The sequence below is a fragment of the Echinops telfairi genome, unplaced genomic scaffold (genome assembly GCF_000313985.2).
Source record: "Echinops telfairi isolate 266 unplaced genomic scaffold, ASM31398v2 ScPeMD7_12;HRSCAF=54, whole genome shotgun sequence".
Taxonomy (NCBI): Eukaryota; Metazoa; Chordata; class Mammalia; order Afrosoricida; family Tenrecidae; genus Echinops; species Echinops telfairi.
The window spans coordinates 4,619,095-4,636,265 of NW_022103909.1; the positions used below are offsets into that span (position 1 = coordinate 4,619,095).

General features: G+C 51.4%; 1 protein-coding gene across 1 annotated transcript in view; it reads left to right on the forward strand.

Moving 5' to 3' along the window:
• Positions 1 to 4,841: 4,841 nt before the first annotated feature.
• Positions 4,842 to 17,171, forward strand: part of ARF3 (ADP ribosylation factor 3) — a 17,991-nt gene continuing 5,661 nt past the window's right edge. Inside the window, exon 1 of the mRNA XM_004711415.2 lies at positions 4,842 to 4,994. The gene's annotated coding sequence lies outside the window, so the exon portion shown is untranslated. The remainder of the gene's footprint in view (positions 4,995 to 17,171) is intronic.

The following is a 17,171-nucleotide window of genomic DNA, read 5'->3' on the forward strand; positions in this document are numbered from 1 at the left end:
CACCACCATTGAGTTGATTCTGACTCACAGCGAAGCCACAGAGCAGAACTGACCCTGTGGATTCTGAGGCTGTAAATCTCCATGGGAGTAGAAAGCCTCGCCTTTCTCCAGAGGAGTGGCTGCTGTGTTTGACGTGTGGACCTTGTGGTTAGCAGTCTAATGCCTAACTCAGCACCCCATTGAGCTCCTGCACGCACTGGCTTTATATATATTCTACCTGGATATATATTCAGAGGATTGCAAATGGTCTTCAGTGACGTAGTGTGCAAAAACCAGCATTCCCAGTGCTTACGTGGAGATTTGCAGTAGAAAGTGCTAGATACTCAAATCTAGACCCGATTTACTCCATATGCCTCAATGCTAGCATTCACTTTACTTACTGCCTTAGAACAAGGATTGGCTTCTTCTTCTTTTTTCTCCTTTTTTTTTTTTTTCTTTTTTAACATTTTATTAGGGGCTCATACAACTGTTATCCCAATCCATACACACATCAATTGTGTAAAGCGCATTTGTACATCGTTTCTCAAAACATTTTCTCTCCATTTAAACCCCCGACGTTAGGTTCTCATTTTTCCCCTCCCTCCCCGCTCCCCCCTTTTTCCTCCTTCTTATAAAGGTCTAGAAGATGGTGAGCATTTTAGACTTGTGGGCTGTTTGTCACAACTGTTCAACTCTGCTACTGGAGAGCAATGGCAACCATAGACCCTACATAAATGAGTGGGCTGGCTGTGTCCAGCTAAGGAGTGCTGGTTGGCTTAGTGGTCACAAGCTGGGCTGCTGAACCCACGGTGACAGTTCTTCCCTGTCTTTTTTTTTGGGGGGAGGGGGTCATTATGAATTAGAATCGACTTAATGGCAGCGTTTTTAGTTAGTTGTCTACATGAACTTAATTCACAAAAACAGGCTGGATGGCTAGATTTGGCACTCTGGCTGTAGTTTGTTGACATCTCCCCCAAACCATGAGGTCCTCCTTGTTCTGGAGTGTTCACCTCCTGTATGTGTCTGCACATGGAACCTAGTGCCGAAAGACCAGGTGCTTTTCTCTCTGCTTCAAACCGGTGCACGTGGGAGGTAGATGAAGGTTGATAATAAGGAGCCCTGTGGGCCTGTGTGAGGCTGCTAACTGAAAGGTGAGCAGTTCGAACCCACCAGCTACCCAAGGGAGAAAGAGGAAACCATTTGCTTCCATAAAGATTCACATTCTCAGAAACCCCTTGGAACACGCTGCTTTACCCTACAGGGTTGCTATGAGTTTGTAGTATGGGTGTGCTGAAAACAAGATTAGAAAAAATTAAGTTTTATTGACATCGAATTCAATGCCATGGAATCCAATGGTTTAAACGTATTAAAAAGAGCTGGGCAAAACCAGGATTTTTTCCTTGGCTCTGGAAACCACTGAATGATGTGCCTGTTGTTTTGTCCTTGTGGGCTCTCCTTAGTACAACAACTTACTTCTCTTTCAATAAATAACCATAACTACAAAGAAAAGAACTTTGTTTTTCCCCCCAAAACTCTTTTGATTCCTAGTGTTATCTTTGAAAACGAGCTGTTATCTTGCCCAAATTCCATGAAGAAGGATGCACAAGGCACAAATGACTGCATACCGATGGGGCTGCCAGATGCTGACTCTTATTAAGTCAATGCTGACTCATTGTGACCCACTGTGCATTTCCAAGACTGGAACTGTTTATGAGAGTAGAAAACCCAGTCTTTCTCCCTCGGAGCTGCTGGTAGTTTTGAACTGCCAACCATGCGGATCGCAGCCCAATACTTAACCACAGCCCAATACTTAACCACTCCATCACCAGGGCTCCATCTTCTCTCCTCTGGTCAATAGATATATCTGCTACTTACATGGCCCTTGAAATTAGGAGAAGGGATGAGATGCACCATGGTAGTAGAGGAATTTTGAGGAGTGTCAAGTTCAAGTAGTACTTTCTATCCCGAATTTCCACTTGGGTGCTGGGAATTCTGGGTTTGGAAATCTGCTGGAGGCAGGAAGCTCTCCCACCTTTAGTTTGGGCACCGACTGAGCTTAATGTGTATAGAAGAGAAGAGTCCAGCTAGAGTGGGCATAAGGTAGGCGATGTTGATAAAGACTCTCTGGAAGGAGACGTCCTCACATTCAGGAAGGGCAAGGAGACTCTCCAATGGGAGCCCAGCCAGTATATTTCAGCGTTTTCCTACTTCCTTCCTCCCTGTTCCCTTTGACTCTCTGTTTCTAGCATTCCCTCTTCAGCAGACATGCTCTGCGGCAAACTTAAGCCCCAAACCACAACCCTGAGAAATTCCATATGGATTTTGTCAGCAAGGACAATCCTCCCTGCTCCCCCAAGCCTTGGGCCTGCTCCTGACACACGCACTGGGCTCAGGCCCAGGCCTGGGGTCAGTGACAGGAGTGTGTGTGTAGGGGGGCGTGTAACCCACAGAGTGGTGACTTCCATTTCAGCTCCAATGGCAGCTCGAGGGAGGGTGGAAGGCCGGAAGACTGATGAGCTGTACGCCCGGTCTCCTGTCCTCCTTCAGCGCTGGACGAGCTCCTCACCCTTGAGCTATCTATCATCAAGTGGCTGGGAAGCTGAGGAGTGGCGGTGGGTGGCTAAGTGCCAGACTCTCTAGAAGAGAGTATCAACATCGCAGACCTCATGCCCACACCAGCTGGACTCTTCCCTTCTATCCACACATTAAGAGTGGTGGCACCCCTCTTATCTATGCTCCTCTTTGCTGGGGGTGGGGTGGGGAGGAAACATTCACAACAGAGACCTTCCTTCCCAGACCCCAAAGGGGTGAAGGCAGAAGGGCTTGGGGACCCTCCAGTTCCGTCAGTCCTGACTCAGTGCAAGTCCTACTTGTATTAGCCACACTGAGCTGCCACCATCTCCATTCATCGGCCGGACCGGGGACCCAAACCTGAGGATCTGCAGCTTTGAGCAGGAACATCAGCAGACTCTCGTTAGAGCCCCATAAGACATGTCATGGTTGTGGACACCAGGGAAGAGAGGGTGGTGGTTGTGGGGCATGATCTGGTGGGATGCAACTATAAAATTCTAGGCAACATAGCAAGACATGGAAGGAGTATCCCAGGGCCCACGGATGTATCACAGGGCCCACTTGAGTCTGCAAAAACACTGAGGAGTCTTCTGCCTCCAAAAACACAGAGCTCAGCAGGCCCTCAAGGGCACCGACCCTGGAAAGAGATAACGCTCCTCGGGACGAGCAGGTTCTTTGTCATCCATGTCACCCCTCATCATTCTAAACCACAGTCTTACAGCTTCACATTCATATCCTTCTCCAGGTTAAAAGAAAGAGAACAGACTGTGACCAGTGGAAGTGATTGGTGCGCTTCGTGTGTATACACCAGGGACGATGGGCATGAGAAGACAGACATATGGCTACTACCAGCCTTACTGTTTTTGGAAAAAGAAACAAGGGGAATTTTTTTTTTCCCTGCATAGAAGCCACGACTATGACTTCATCCGTAGGGAAGAGCCATGTGTTCTCATGGACTGCTGTAAGAGGAACCTTCTGTTCTTAACATTATGAGTGTCCTGTCACAGCCAGGACTCTCCCGGCGCAGCGCTTTATATCCAGACCAGATGCAAAATGAGTGTCAGGGGCATGGGGATGAGGAGGAGGGGAATCCTGGCTATAAAGCCCTCTAATTTCCTTGGGATACAAAAATCCAAACGCATGTAAGTATCCTTCCTCAAACTGCACCTGCGAGCATCAGGCTTCAACTGCTCCTGTCTTGGAAGTTTAAACTTCCTAACAGGTCCAGAGATCAGCTGTCATTCAGTGCCTTAAATCCCCCCCCATTCCCCCCCCCAGATCTTTCCTAGGAAAACCAAAGACCAACTCACCGCAGTCGAGTCAGTTCTGATTCAGAGTGACCCTATAGAGGAGGACAACTGCTCCTGTGAAGGGCAGTTCAAGAGATTGTAACTCTTTTTAAAAAAATTTTTTTAGAAGATTTATTTATTTATTTATTTATTTTTAAACATTTTATTAGGGGCTCATACAACTGTTATCGCAATCCATATACACATCAATTGTGTAAAGCGCATTTGTACATCATTCTCAAAAATGAAGACCTAATGTCGGGGGTTTAAGTGGAGAGAAAATGTTTTGAGATTGTAACTCTTTAGGGGACTAGGAAGCTTCGTCTTTCTCCAGTGGAGCTGTCTCGTGGTTTTGAACTGTTGACCTTGCTGTTAGCTGCACATAGCCACTACACCACCAGGGGCTCCTTATCTTTCTTAGAAAAGGTCTCATTCAAATCCCAGAATAACCTAGTCTAAGGGTAGCGAGCAATATTGGTTCACTGAGGCTTTTCAAAGGAGCCCTGGTCTCAGAACCTCTCACTGGGGCAGCCCTACCCTATCCTATAGGATTGCTCTGGGTCAGCATCCACTTGCTGGCAGTGGTTTTTGTGAGAGGCTTTTCAGGGGGTGCAGCGAGCCCTGGTTAAGAAATAATGATGAGGTGTGGCGAGGTTAAGGTAGGTTTGGGAAGAGCGGTTCTGGCTTCTGGCTTCGCCCAATGCAGCCAGGACAAGGCCCCATCCTCAAGTCCCGGGCAAGGCCTCTAGCTTGGAATTCTCACTGCAGTCCTCACTGCCTTATCCCCATTTCCCGATGCCCGCCCCCGATGCCCACAGCCTCCAGCCCAGACACCGGCCCCCACCCAAGCTTCTGCTCCAGAACTCGGCAGCTTCTGCTGCAACCGCTGCCATGGTGATGGGTATCGCGAGAACTGCTGCTAGCGGTCGCGCAACTCTCGCGTGATCCGGGAGGTGGGAAGTCTCCCGGGCTGGGGGTGAGCCTGTCGCCGTCGCGGCTTCCGGTGCTAGGTGGAGGGAAGGAGGGCGGGAGTCGGGGAGCGGGGCCCGGGGAACAGCCGTGCCCAAGTCGGCCGGGGGAGCTGGAGGGAGCGGACTGAGATCCGAGCCGAGCCTGCGGGGGCGGAGGCGGCAGCAGAGCCGAGAGCTGGAACAGGTGAGGGGCTAGGGAAGGAAGGCGGGACCCGGTCGAGTGGAGATTCGGGGTGGGGGCTGAGGGGATAGCGCCCCCAACCCGGCACTGCCTGGCATGGGGTGCTGTGTGCCTCATCCCAACTCAGCAGCTTGGAAAGGCGGTGCCGGGCCGGTCCCACGCCCGCCCCCGCATTTGAAGGACGCGGAGCTGGAGTGGGGGTGGGGGGCTCACTCGGATTTGTCCTCCGCCTCGCACAAGGGGGCGACCTGGCCTGCAGTTAGGATCCCCTGGCCCGAAGGAGGTGGATTTGCGAGGGGTCGGGGTTCGGAGGGAGGGGAGCCGATTTTGAAAGAGCTGGTGCGGGGGCGGTGATGCTGTTGTGTATCTTTTTGCTGTTAAAGGGCTACAGGGTGCCGTTTTCTCCTGCCCCCTCGTCCTCCTCCACCCGGGAGCTGTAGGGGAACCACAGCAAGCGATACCCTCCCCCAAATCGTGGGGCAGGGGTGCCTAATGGTTTGGGAGATGAGCCGGCCGGGGGAGGCTACTGGAGCGCCCCGGGGGCCGCTCTGAGCTTTGCGTCGGGTCCAGAGAACCGCAGGTGGGCAAGGGGGCAGCAGGTGGAGAGGGGGAGGAGGAGAGACCGGAGAAGGGGGAGGGGGATCCGATCTAGCTTGGAGAGGAGAGGTGGGGCCTTCCTCCTCCAGGCTAAGCGGGGGCGGTCTCAGGGGAGGAGGGAGCGTCTTGCGGCTCGGCCCGAGTTGGTGTCTTCCAATCCGCTTGCTTTCTTTAGGAAGCACCAGGATTCCCGGAACAGAAAATGGTGCCTCTGCTTACACCAGTGTTTTTGAGGGGTGTAACAGGACTTCCCTGTTAAAATGAGCCACTTGAGTGGCAAAGTAGTAGCTCCTCCTTTTGGGTGGTGGTGGTGGTGATGGTGGTGGAGTTTTAGGAGGGTGTTAGGTGGTCAGAAATGAGAAGAAATAATAGTGAGGTCATCAGGTGAGGGAGAAGTGTAACTTAAAACCTGGGTCACCCCCTGCCTGTGGCATGAAAGTTTTATTGGGAGATCTGATTGCCTGGGCCAGTGCAGCAGGACTGACCCCAGCCTCTGCATACCTCCTTCCCAGTTCCCAGTCAGGCAGGTGGTGAGTCTTCCCTGCCTTTCTGTGGTCGGCCTATATTGTTGGAGCAAGTGTCCCGGAGTGGCAGGCTTGGGACGTGGAGTGGACCTTGCACATTAGACCCATGGCCGAATGACATGTCTGTAAAAGCTCATTGGTGAATCGGTGATCTGGGATTCAGCTGGGAAAGGCCCCCAAGTATCATACTCGGGTGCTTCCTTGCTCCCAGCAGAGAATTATTACTGCATGGTCAAAATTTGTGTATGTACATACCTTACTTTTCCAAAGAGACCAGAGCATAAGTGTGAATAGTGGGTGTGAAGGGATCCCACAGGACACGTTTTTTCTGATGATAGTTAAACGAAGGGAAAGAAAGGGCTTGGCTGCCAGGGAGCATCCCTGGAGATAACCAAATGAGGGCACAGACACCTTTGGCTTCTGTGATTCCAAAATCCCGGTCTCTCTGCCTTCTGGAGAGGCGCAGCACAGTCACGGATAATGGGAGCTAAACCCTAAAGAGAAAACTTTCCGGAATATGGAGTTAATATTTATCTGAAGTCCCAGATTGCCTGCTTCCCCACTGAAGGGGCTTGCCGTTCCATTTAGGCCCCTCGGCGTGTGTGGAAATTGTAATCCTGAGGAGCAGAGGAAGGGGCCAAGTGTATGTCTGTGTGAGGTGCCTGGCACAGCGTTGAGCCTGCGAATGGTAGCTGCTATTATCAGACGGAAGGCAAGTACAAAGGAGAGCTGACAGCAGGCTGGAAAGAGTGGATGGGCAAGTTTAAGTGCACAAAGGTTGTATTGTGGTGTGTGTTCGTCTGTGCTAGTCTTCCACAGAATAAGAGGAAATGGGTTCAGGACAGTGGGCGGGATTTATTGGATAGAAGGAGGAACTTCTTTAAAACCAGGTTTGCTAAAGCTGGGTGTATGACTGAGGGAAATGGTGGAATCTGCTTACGCACTTTGGAGCCCTGGTGGTGTAGTGGCTGCATGTGGGCTGTTCACCATAAGGTCCAGCCATAGGAACCACCAGCCACTCGGAGGGAGAGAGCTGGGGCTTTCCACTCCTGGGAAGATTTACAGCCTCCAAAACTCACGGGCAGTTTTCCCCTGCCCTGCAGGTCGCCTGTGTGTCTGCGTCAACTCAGTGGCAGTGAGTTTGGGGTGGTTTTTTTTGGCTTTCTCACATACCTTCAGTGTGCCAAGAGGCCTAAGACTCAAAGCACATCACTGCGCTGTGTGGTTCTGCTCAGTCTCGGTCTAACAGGCAGAATAGCGAACTTAGGCGGACTGAGAGGCAGAATAGCGTGGGCATTGAGAGTCGGGGCTTTGGAATTAGACAGGATTGGGTTGGAATACTATTGCAAATGACTTGCTGCACAGTTTTGGTGAAATCACTTGCCCTGTCTTAGCTTCATTTTCATCATGTGTAAATAATACCTATCACACAGGTTTGACATGAGAGCTAAATCAGGTGACACATGCAGAGTGCTTAGTATTTATTGTGCAAGACACACGGTAGGCACCAAATACATATGAGGGGGCCTTCACAAAGTTCGTAGAACATGGAATTAAAAGATAAGGGAGTGTTCCCATGAACTTTTTGAAGCCCTCCCGTTACATGTTGGACTGCTGACCTCAAAGCTGGCTGTTCAAACTCACTGGTCACACTGAGGGAGAAAGTTGAGGCTGGCTGCTCCTGTTAAGATTTGTGGTGTGGGGAGCCCTACGGAGCAGATCATCTCTGTCCTGTAGGGTCACCATGAATTAGAATCCATTCGGTGGCAGTGTTCTTTGTTTCTGTATCAGCTGCTGCTGATCATCGGGATTGTGCTAGTAATCGGGGAGCACTCAGGGCTCCCATACGGCAGTGGAGGTTTACAAAAGAACAACTTGCTGCCTGAGGCGCCTGTGTGAAGGGATGATTATCACCAGGACTTTGTTTTGTTAGGTTTTGAAGCAGGAAAACATTTTTTCAGCAGCGGCTTCTACTGCTGCGTGGGAGGCAAGACTGGAACCAGCCAGGGGCCCCAACCATCAACGTGGATGTAGGGTGCGGACGGTGGGGGCTCAAGAATAGAGCTGGTGGCATACCAGTCAATGGGACTCAGGTGTTGGTGGACTCTTCCCCAAGAGCACCGCCTGATCGACTTGGGTCAGAGATTTAGATTCCTAGGGCCCATTCCTCTAGGCCTCAACCAGTATTTCAGGGTCCTTTGTTTTTCTGGGCCACTCCTTCACTTTAGTTGTAGCTCTTTTTAGATGTCTGCCTCTGCATCTATATTTCCGAATGTATCGTATAAAGGCCCAGATTGTGGTATCTCTGTCAGCCTCCGTCGACTACACTTTTTCCAGCTTCTGTCACAAATACAGGTGGGGTTCTAGTGAAGCCTTTTCTCAATGGAAAGGCACACGAGCATTTAGAAGGACTCTCCGGAAGGTTGGAACTTTGGTATGTAGCCTGGGAAGGATACAGCTGAGGCCGGGACTTGACAAGCGCGGCAGAGCTCTGGGAAAGATTTCTACAGAGGATCTGCTACACCATGTGCACCAGCAAGGCAATGCTTCCAGGTTTCAAGAATCCTCCGTTGTTGGCATGTTCCTGAAGAAAGGTGAGGGCACTGGGTGTGTCGGGTCTCCTGGGAGCTTTTTACTGGTGACTCAAGCCATGCTATCTTCAGTTGCCTCACAGGCAGGTGGAGTTTGGACGTGGAATAGAGACCGAAGAAGAACCGGTGCATGTGAAGGAGGGTGCTGGCGAGAAGAGTCTTGAAGGTGCCATGGACTGCCTGCCTCCAGAGCAGACAAATCGGTCTTGGAAGAAGTATGACCAGAGTGCCACTTCCAAGCTTACCAGGCTTTGCCTTACATCCTTTGGACATGGGCCCAGAAGAAACCAGCCCCTAGACAATGCCATTGTGTTGGTAAAGTAGAGGAGCCGCGACAGAGGAAGAGCGTGGACGCAACGGGCAGTCACAGTGTCTGCAAAGGGGGCTGAAGCCCAACTGTGAGGCCCGGGCGCAGGACGGGGCAGGGCTTTGTTCCATCGGACACGGGCTGCTAGGAGTCAGCACCCACCCAACGCACCAAGACAGCATTGCTGGCCCGTGGGAGAAAGGCGAGGCTCTTGAGGTTACATTCTGGAAACCCGCAGGGGCAGTTCTCTGCCCTCGAGGGTCCCTGTGAGTCAGAGTGGACCAGACAGCAGGGGGTATCTGCGGTGACGGCCTGGGAGAGCCCCGCACAGCCTTCCTCTAGTAACATATGCACAAGAGGATTGGCATGAACATTCCATCGACAACTTGAGTTTAGGATTCAGTAGCACATTGTTCTCTGAAGCAATTTTTTTGTTCCTTTAAAATTAAAAAGGTTTTTTTTATTTAATGAAGTCAACCCCTAAGTAAAGCCTTACTTACTTTTACACATAAAGTGTATAAAATGGAGTGGCTGTGGTGCTGGTGGGGGAGGTGGGAGAACAGTAGTAATTAGAGCCCTCACATAATACCTCCTCCCCACCCTGGGCAGCCCCCTCCGGAACCCTCCTGTCCAAGGAACCTTAGGGCTCTCAGGGCCCTGTGTGTCTGTCAGTCTTCAATTTGTCAGATGAAAGAAGGGCATTGGGGACCTCACATGGTCTGTGTTGTAAAGAGAACCCATGTTCTTCAACAACCAGCATGCCGTTCACTAGCCACAGGTCAGGGTGCTGGACCTTGGGTGCCTGAAACAATGAATCAGGGTCCCAGCTGGAAAGGACTTCACAGTTCTAAGGAAGTACTCCCTAGCCTTTCCCCCATCTGGGCATGCCCAGAAAACAGACAGACACACAGCGGTTTGAAAGCCGAGATGACTGGCCCAAGGGCTCTAGCCTTCCTGTGCCCTGCTCAGCCCTCCCGTGGGAGCAGGGTCTCCCCCTGCCTGGTAACTCCGAGGAGTGTGTTGAGGAAGCCTCACTTCTGGAGCGAGAAACAGGCTAGTGTGAATTAAACATACGGTGCTGAGTCCTCGAGTCGAAGGTAGCGTGAGATGTGCTCGTCTTCTGCTCGGCCTAGTCCAAATCTTGCCTTCCTGCTTGATCTGTTCACTGTCAGCTAGCTGCCATCTTGACCTGCTCAGTGGGACCAGATTGGAGGCAAAGGTTTAGGGCTTTAGGTTCACACTGATGAGGTTTTGCAGTCGGGCAAACACAATTTTCTGGCCAGGTAGATGTGGGCCATAGATGTGGGTATTGGAATAGCCAGAGACTATCGGGAGATGGAATAGTACGCTGGTCATAAGGTAGGTTACTAGAATATTCCAAAGAAACAAAGGAGTGTGGTTTTTATCTGGTCACTGTCTGATATGGCTAGGGCGTGCATCCTGAAGTGGACCTCGAATGCTCTGCTCTGGGTCACTTGAGGGTTGGTTGATCAAGGAAAAGTTAGACCCTTCCCCTGGTCTCCTAAGGAGCCCTGGAACTGCTGTTGCTTAGAGGTTGCATTACTTAATAGCAAGCTGGGCTGTTCAAACCCACCAGCCGTTCCCTAGGAGAAAGATAAAGCTGTCTGCTCCTACAAAGAGTTACAGCCCTGGAGACCCTATATAGATAGGATCACTATGAGTCAGACACAACTGGGTGGCAGTGGGTTTGGGATTTGAGGCCTAAAGGGGAGTGTTTCCGTCAGACAGGGTGGTTCAGGATCTACTTTGCCTGGTAGCTGTAACTTCCTTCAGTCTTCCTGGGCCCTCCCCCCCTTATTGTTTTATTAAAAAATCGTGTGTGTGTGTGTGTGTGTGTGTGTGTGTGTGTGTGTGTTTTGCGCGCGCACATTAGCTGGGGATTTACCTTTCAGATAATCAATTTGGTATTCAGCAATTTAAGGTACTCACAAACCTCCCAGTGGCTTGCCATATCCCACTTCTGAATTTTCAGTTCCCTCCTGTGGAATACTCTCTCTCCTTCATCCAAGTTAACACCTGTTGACACTCTAGCCTACTGTTTCAGCCCCAGCTAACAAAGTCTCTTTCCTTTGGGGTGAAAACCTTTGTTTTGATTTTTCCTTAAAGCAATGATTCAGGACTCTCTTTGTGTCTCTGTTTAAGACTAAAAGAGGAACTGACAAATATTTCTGACTTGAGCCCAAACACTACTAATTGAGTTAAAACTATTGCCACGTAATGGATTTGGCCTCAGCACCACCTTATAAGACACCTTATAGGAGTAGAATCGCTCCTAAGGGTTTCTGACACTCTAAATCTGAACAGACTGCTTCATCTTTCTCCTGGGGAGCAGCTTGTGAATTCGAACCACTGCCCTAGAGGTCAGCAACCCAGTGCTAAACTGTGTCACCAGGGCTCCGATAGAGTTTAGTGAAAGGGGGGGGCGAGTTTAGGTAGGTACCGTATATACTCAAATATCAGCCGAGGCACCTAATTTTACCACAAAAACTATTAAAAAATGTGCTTAAAAACTCAGCTTATCCACGAGTATATACGGTATGTTCTAGTTTATACTGAAGTGGCCCTTCATTGTGGAGTATTAAGTTCAGGAGGTGCCTCTGAGGCTTCACTGACAGCCTTCGAACCACTCTAGGCAAGCCCTGGTGGTGCAGTGGCTAAAGCATCCCGCCGTTAATCCTAAGGTTAGTGGTTTGTGCCCCAGCTGCTCCATGGAAGATCCCCGGACAGCCTGCTGCTCTAAGAGCCTCAGCCGTGGACCCCTATCGGGTAGTTGTGTCTCGTCCCACAGGGGTCTTTGTGGGTGGGAATTCTACACAGACTCTCTCCTGGCGTATGCTCGGGCCTCGTTGGCTCCAGTGTGCCGTGCTCCCTTGATGTCCCGTCTACCCCCGGGTTGTTTCTCACAGCATCTCTCTGGCTCCTGATTTACTTGTCGCTGTGTCCGGTCCCCATGTACCACTCGTGAGGATGGGAGACACACCTGTGGCTCAAACAATAAGGGCATTATCAAGTCACATCCCAGGAAGTCTACGGGCCTTACTCTTGTTTGTTTTTGCTGCACCCGATTGCCCATGCCATTAAGGACCTACGTTTCTCTGTTTTTCTGCTCTGAGAACCTAGAATGCCCATGCCTGTCCCTTCATGGTCTCACCATTGCTGCAGCAGCTGCAAACATAGCTGCATCCTCATATATCAACAGCCAAAGACCAGAGAGAAAAACATTGCCCTGCCCTTAAAAAAAACCAAACAACAAAAACCCTTCCTGTTGACCCATGTGTTTTCAGTAATGAAAGCGTACTGAGGTCAAGAGGGGAAAGCTGCTTTTTTTTTTTTTTTTTAAGGAAATAAGGATTTTGATAAGCTTATGCGGGGCACCCCTATGTATCATGTGGACCTGGGACTCACGGGGCTGTATAGGCCCCCATCGAGCCGTAGGAGCACTACAGGTCAGATGGCAGCTTCCCAGAAAACCAGAGGCTGAAAATGTTGGTGGATGACGAATCGCCTGCGGGTCCTCAAAGGGTTAAGATTGAGGGACACTCCTAAATGCTTCCAGCAGACTTTCAACCCGGCTTACTGACTGGAATCAGTACCTTCCCATTCCTGGCCCGGATTCTTTTAAGTCCGTCAGTTTTCACTCTCTGGGGTATGGAGAGAGGCCATCTTGCCTGAAGTCTGTCTCGAATGCCCTAGGACCCCAACATCTGAGCATAGTAGGAGTTCAGTAGAAGAAAGAAAGAAAGGAGAATGGCGTCCCTAGAGTTCAGGATAGAACTGCCCCTGTGAGTTTCCGAGGCTTTACCTACTATGTATGAGAGTAGAAAGCTCCATCTTGCTCCCAAGGAGTGGCTGGTGGTTTTGAACTGCCAGCCTTAGGTATCGCAGCCCAGTGTTGAACTGCAACTCCTCAGGACTCCCCTCTCGGCTGTGGGGTAGGCAACCAATATTTGCTACCACGCTAGGTCATCTTGGCTCTTCTTATAGCTTCAGTTACCATCTGCACAGATGACTCCCCAGGGACCTGCCTAGACTTCTCTACTGAGCTGTGTACCTAAGTTCTTGAAATCAACGTTTAATCTAAAAACAAACATGTTCACTTCCCACATCTTTTCCTCCCCTCGAATTTCTTACGTGAGGAAAGGCCACCCTTGTCACCCAGGCCAGAAACCTGGGGGTCACCTCCTCTTCTTTCCTGCAGGTAATCAGTCACGGAAGCCTGGGGCTTCTGCTAGATGTTTCCCATCTGCTCTCCCTATTGCCGCCCCTGGTTAAGAACTGTGATTTCTCACCTGCGTCATTGTTGCCTCAGAGTTCTCTTGGCCTCTAGTCTAATCCATCCCATAAACCACTGCAGGGTGAACGAACTTTCCGAAGCACAGACTTGGTCGTGTTACTCAGCCTTATCTTTAAGACTGTAGCCCCAGCTTATCTGCCCAGCAGCATCCCTCATCACTTTCTTCACTTAGCCTGCTACTGCCTGATAAACTCACTCCCGTGACACCTGATTTTGACTAATAGCCTTATCTCTAACTCAAGCCTCCTTGCTTTCACTCAAGCTGTCCCTGTGTGTGTGTGTGTGTGTGTGTGTGTGTGTGCGTGTGCGCGCGCGCGCGTGCGCGCTTTCAGTGTTGTCTGAAGATTTCCTGCTGTGTCTGAGGGTCAGCCTTTGCTCCCTGGTCTGGATGAATAGCACCCGATGTCTGTCCCGACTCCTGTCCTCCCAGTGCTTGTAATCCTCTGTGTACCTGCCTTGCTCTCCCACTAGTCGGGTCTCCTGAAAGCAGAAATCACCGTCCTTTCTGTATCGCTAGTTCAGGATACCTCATAAATGTCTACGTATTGGATGGGAACTGATGTCACACAGTTCTTGGCTTTGGGAAAGCCTTGAGCGTGCAATAGAAGTTGTTTCAACACTAATGTAGATGTTCTGTGCGCGATGACAGTGTTGTAGAGACGAGAAACTTGGAGAGCTTGCAGAGGTCGGCAATATGCTACAGGAAAGAGAAGCTACATGCACGTAGACCCCCTCTTTGTTTCTCTAAGGGCTGAGCCAAACTGGCACCTCTGTTAGTGATATATTCCAATTGGAGAGTCATCTGCATCTGAAAATCACCTGGGGACCAAGCCACTTTTCGTGCACACCCCTGCAGCAGAGGGCCTGGGAGCCAGCCGGCTTTCTTTCTCCGGAGCTGGGCGGCTGCAGGTGGAGTAGGTGGTGCTGGCTCAGCAGGCCCCTCCGGGTGTCTTAGGACACATGCCTGGGCCCCTCATTGGAACTGGGTGGGGCAAGTGTGTGTGGCAGGCTGAGTTGTGACTCCCGGAATCCCCTGGAGAGTCAGGAGGCGGGTTACACACACACACACACACACACACACACTCACTCAAGGTGGCCAAAGGAGCCAGTTGTGGCAGCATGCCTCTGGACTTGGGGAGGGAGGGGGCTCTACGAAGTGGGGCCATTGTTCTGAAGTACTTTTTAAAAATGCAGTTAATTAGGAGTACATACTTAGAGCTTCTGTTACTACTTTTCCTTGTGTTAACAAAAGTTTCCGACTGTAAACTAAGATGTCGAGCTCGTTTCTTTGTTACGAGACAGATTACTGTATTTCATTTTTAATCTCGAGCCATCTACAGTTTTAACTGCTGAGCCCTCCAGCAGCCCCTGGAGCCTGGCATTTTGCCTTATCGACACAGGAATGCCATCTGTAGGAGAGAGTAACTATAGCCTGTACAGTAAGTACATAAGGAAGTAATCCAGGTGTGTGTGTGTGTGTGTGTGTGTGTGTCTTTCTGTTTTCCAGAGCTTTTTCTATGAACTGTCTGTAGAGCCAAGGATTTGTGTTCATGGCACAAAAAGCTACCACAGCCCTGGTGGACTGCATGCGATCTGGTAACAGGCCAGCATCCCTCTTTGTAATGTTCATGCTGAGTGCAAGCTCCCCATCAGACTGAAAGAGGAGCCTTTGTCATGCCCCCTGAGTTTCCAGGCCTGGGCTACCCCAGGGGAGACATGGGAGCCACTGGGGCTATCCGGCAAGCAACCAACCCGGGAAAACAACCCAAACCAACGCCCTCCGGGCCCGTCCCAACCAAAAAACCCCAACCCCCCCCCGCCTGGCCCTTCCTGGTGTCCTTAGCCCAGTTCTGGTGTCGGTGGTGTGTGGGGCCTGCCCCAGCATCGTGGGGAGACCAAGGACTGTGGCGCAGGGGCAGAAGCAGTGCTCTGGGACCTCCTCAGAGGAGGCTGAGCCTGCCCAGTGTGCTTGGTGGGAACCTGCAGTGGGCTTGGCCTGAGTGCAGCTTGACAATGACAGGGCACCGGGCGGTGCGGACCCATAGGGAGCACACGCATGTATGCATGCATGCATGGCCTGGCGGAGGAGCCACTCACGGGTTGTGGGGGTGGAGATTCCTGAAAGAAGGACAAAAGGAGCTCCATCAGGCAGTGGGGACCACCGAGGAGTTCCTATAACTCAGGGCCTGGATGTGGCAGCCAGGAAACAGAAACAGGTGCCAAATCTGGATCCTCTTTTGAACCAAGACTTGACCACTTAGCCAGAACGCAGACTGAAGGCCGGGGTGTCTGTGCTCTGGGGCAGGGGCACGTGGCTGCCCGTCCTTTCAGCTGCCGCGAGACTCACAGTTGGTAATCATTGAATCAGCACCCGTTCCAGTCGTGAAGGGCAGCAAGATAAATGTGTGGTACAGATTCCGTTCAGAATCTGGGCGGAAGCCAGACCTTCAAAGCAAAGGACCATCTAGAGCCAAAGGAAAGGAGGCAGGGTGAGGACCAGGAGGGACTGGGGTGGAAAGGGGAGTGATGCCAGTTTTTGGAGGTGGTGAGGGCAGAATCAGAAGCCCCAGCTACAACAAAACTGCCAAACCTGATGGGATTTGATCTTAGCTGGGCAGGATCCCCTCTTGCCTCAAGGATCCCCAGGAGTCTGTCTGCCTGGGTGGGTTGAGGCAGGAAGGGCAGGGAGGAGAGCTCGTGGGCGACTTGGCTGGGCTTGCACCTTGCGGTTGAGCCTGGCCCTCTCCCTGGGCTGCGGGCCCTCTGGGTCAGGGGCAGGGCTCATCTGGGGAGCAGGGGCCTGGCTCATTAGTGGATGTCTGGAGAGGCCTTTGAAGATGAAACACTCTGTAAGTGCTCATTGTTTCTGTTTCTTTGGACAAACTAGTACTTTGGTCTCTAGGGGCTGTTGATCTGGCTCTTGAGCACTCGGCTGGAATTTGCTGCAGTGAGAAGAGTGGGGATGGGGTGGGGTGGGGTGGGATGGGGAGGGGGCACCTGAAGAAGTTTCTGGGGGGAAAAACAAACAAACAGATCCAACTCCCAAACTGCTGTCAGACTCCCATGCTTTTAGCCTGTGAGTAGGATCCCTCCCTATCTACCTTTCACATTCTTGAGTTTGGGTGCACTCTGTCTTGACCTGTTCCTCCGCCTGCTGGGTTGGGGTGTGTGTCTCTTTGGTTCCCAGACTCTACAGAGGATGCCAGCAGCTGGCATATGGTGATTGCTGAATAAGCTGCCCGCTGACGCATGCCTCCCGCGGTCTCAGAGGGCTGGCTGGCACGGGCGAGGCTGAAACCCCATTTCAGTATTGTTTCAAAGAAGCATTTCAGTGGCTGCCCCGTGCTAGAGAGAGCGGGAGGGAAGGAAGCTGTGGTAGGGCCAGTGGCTGGGCAGCTCGGCACTGCCCCTTCACAGTGGTTCTCACCCTCCATTGAGCAGGGTTATATTCACTGGGCCCACTGCCATCCTCTGTGTCCAACCTGAGCTGCTCCTTGGGCCAGAAAAGAGCCTGAGCGTTCTCTCAGTTGTTCAACTCGTGCGCGTCAAGTGGGAGCCTGTTGGGCTGCTGAACCACAGGGTCAGGGAGAGCAGGCATTCTGTGCCTGTAAAGAAACCCACAGGGGCAGCTCTCTGGGCCCTGGGTCGCTATGAGTCAGCATCGACTGATGGCAGTGAGCATGTGGCACTGTTTTAGATACGGAGGAAGGGCCCAGCAGTGACTAGAACAGGCAAGGAGTTGACATGGTGGGATGAGGCAGGTGGTCCAGCAAGAACCCACTCTGCAATTGGCCAAATGGTGTTCATGCCCTGAAGCTAAGTGAAGTGTGGGACCTGTGGGGGTGG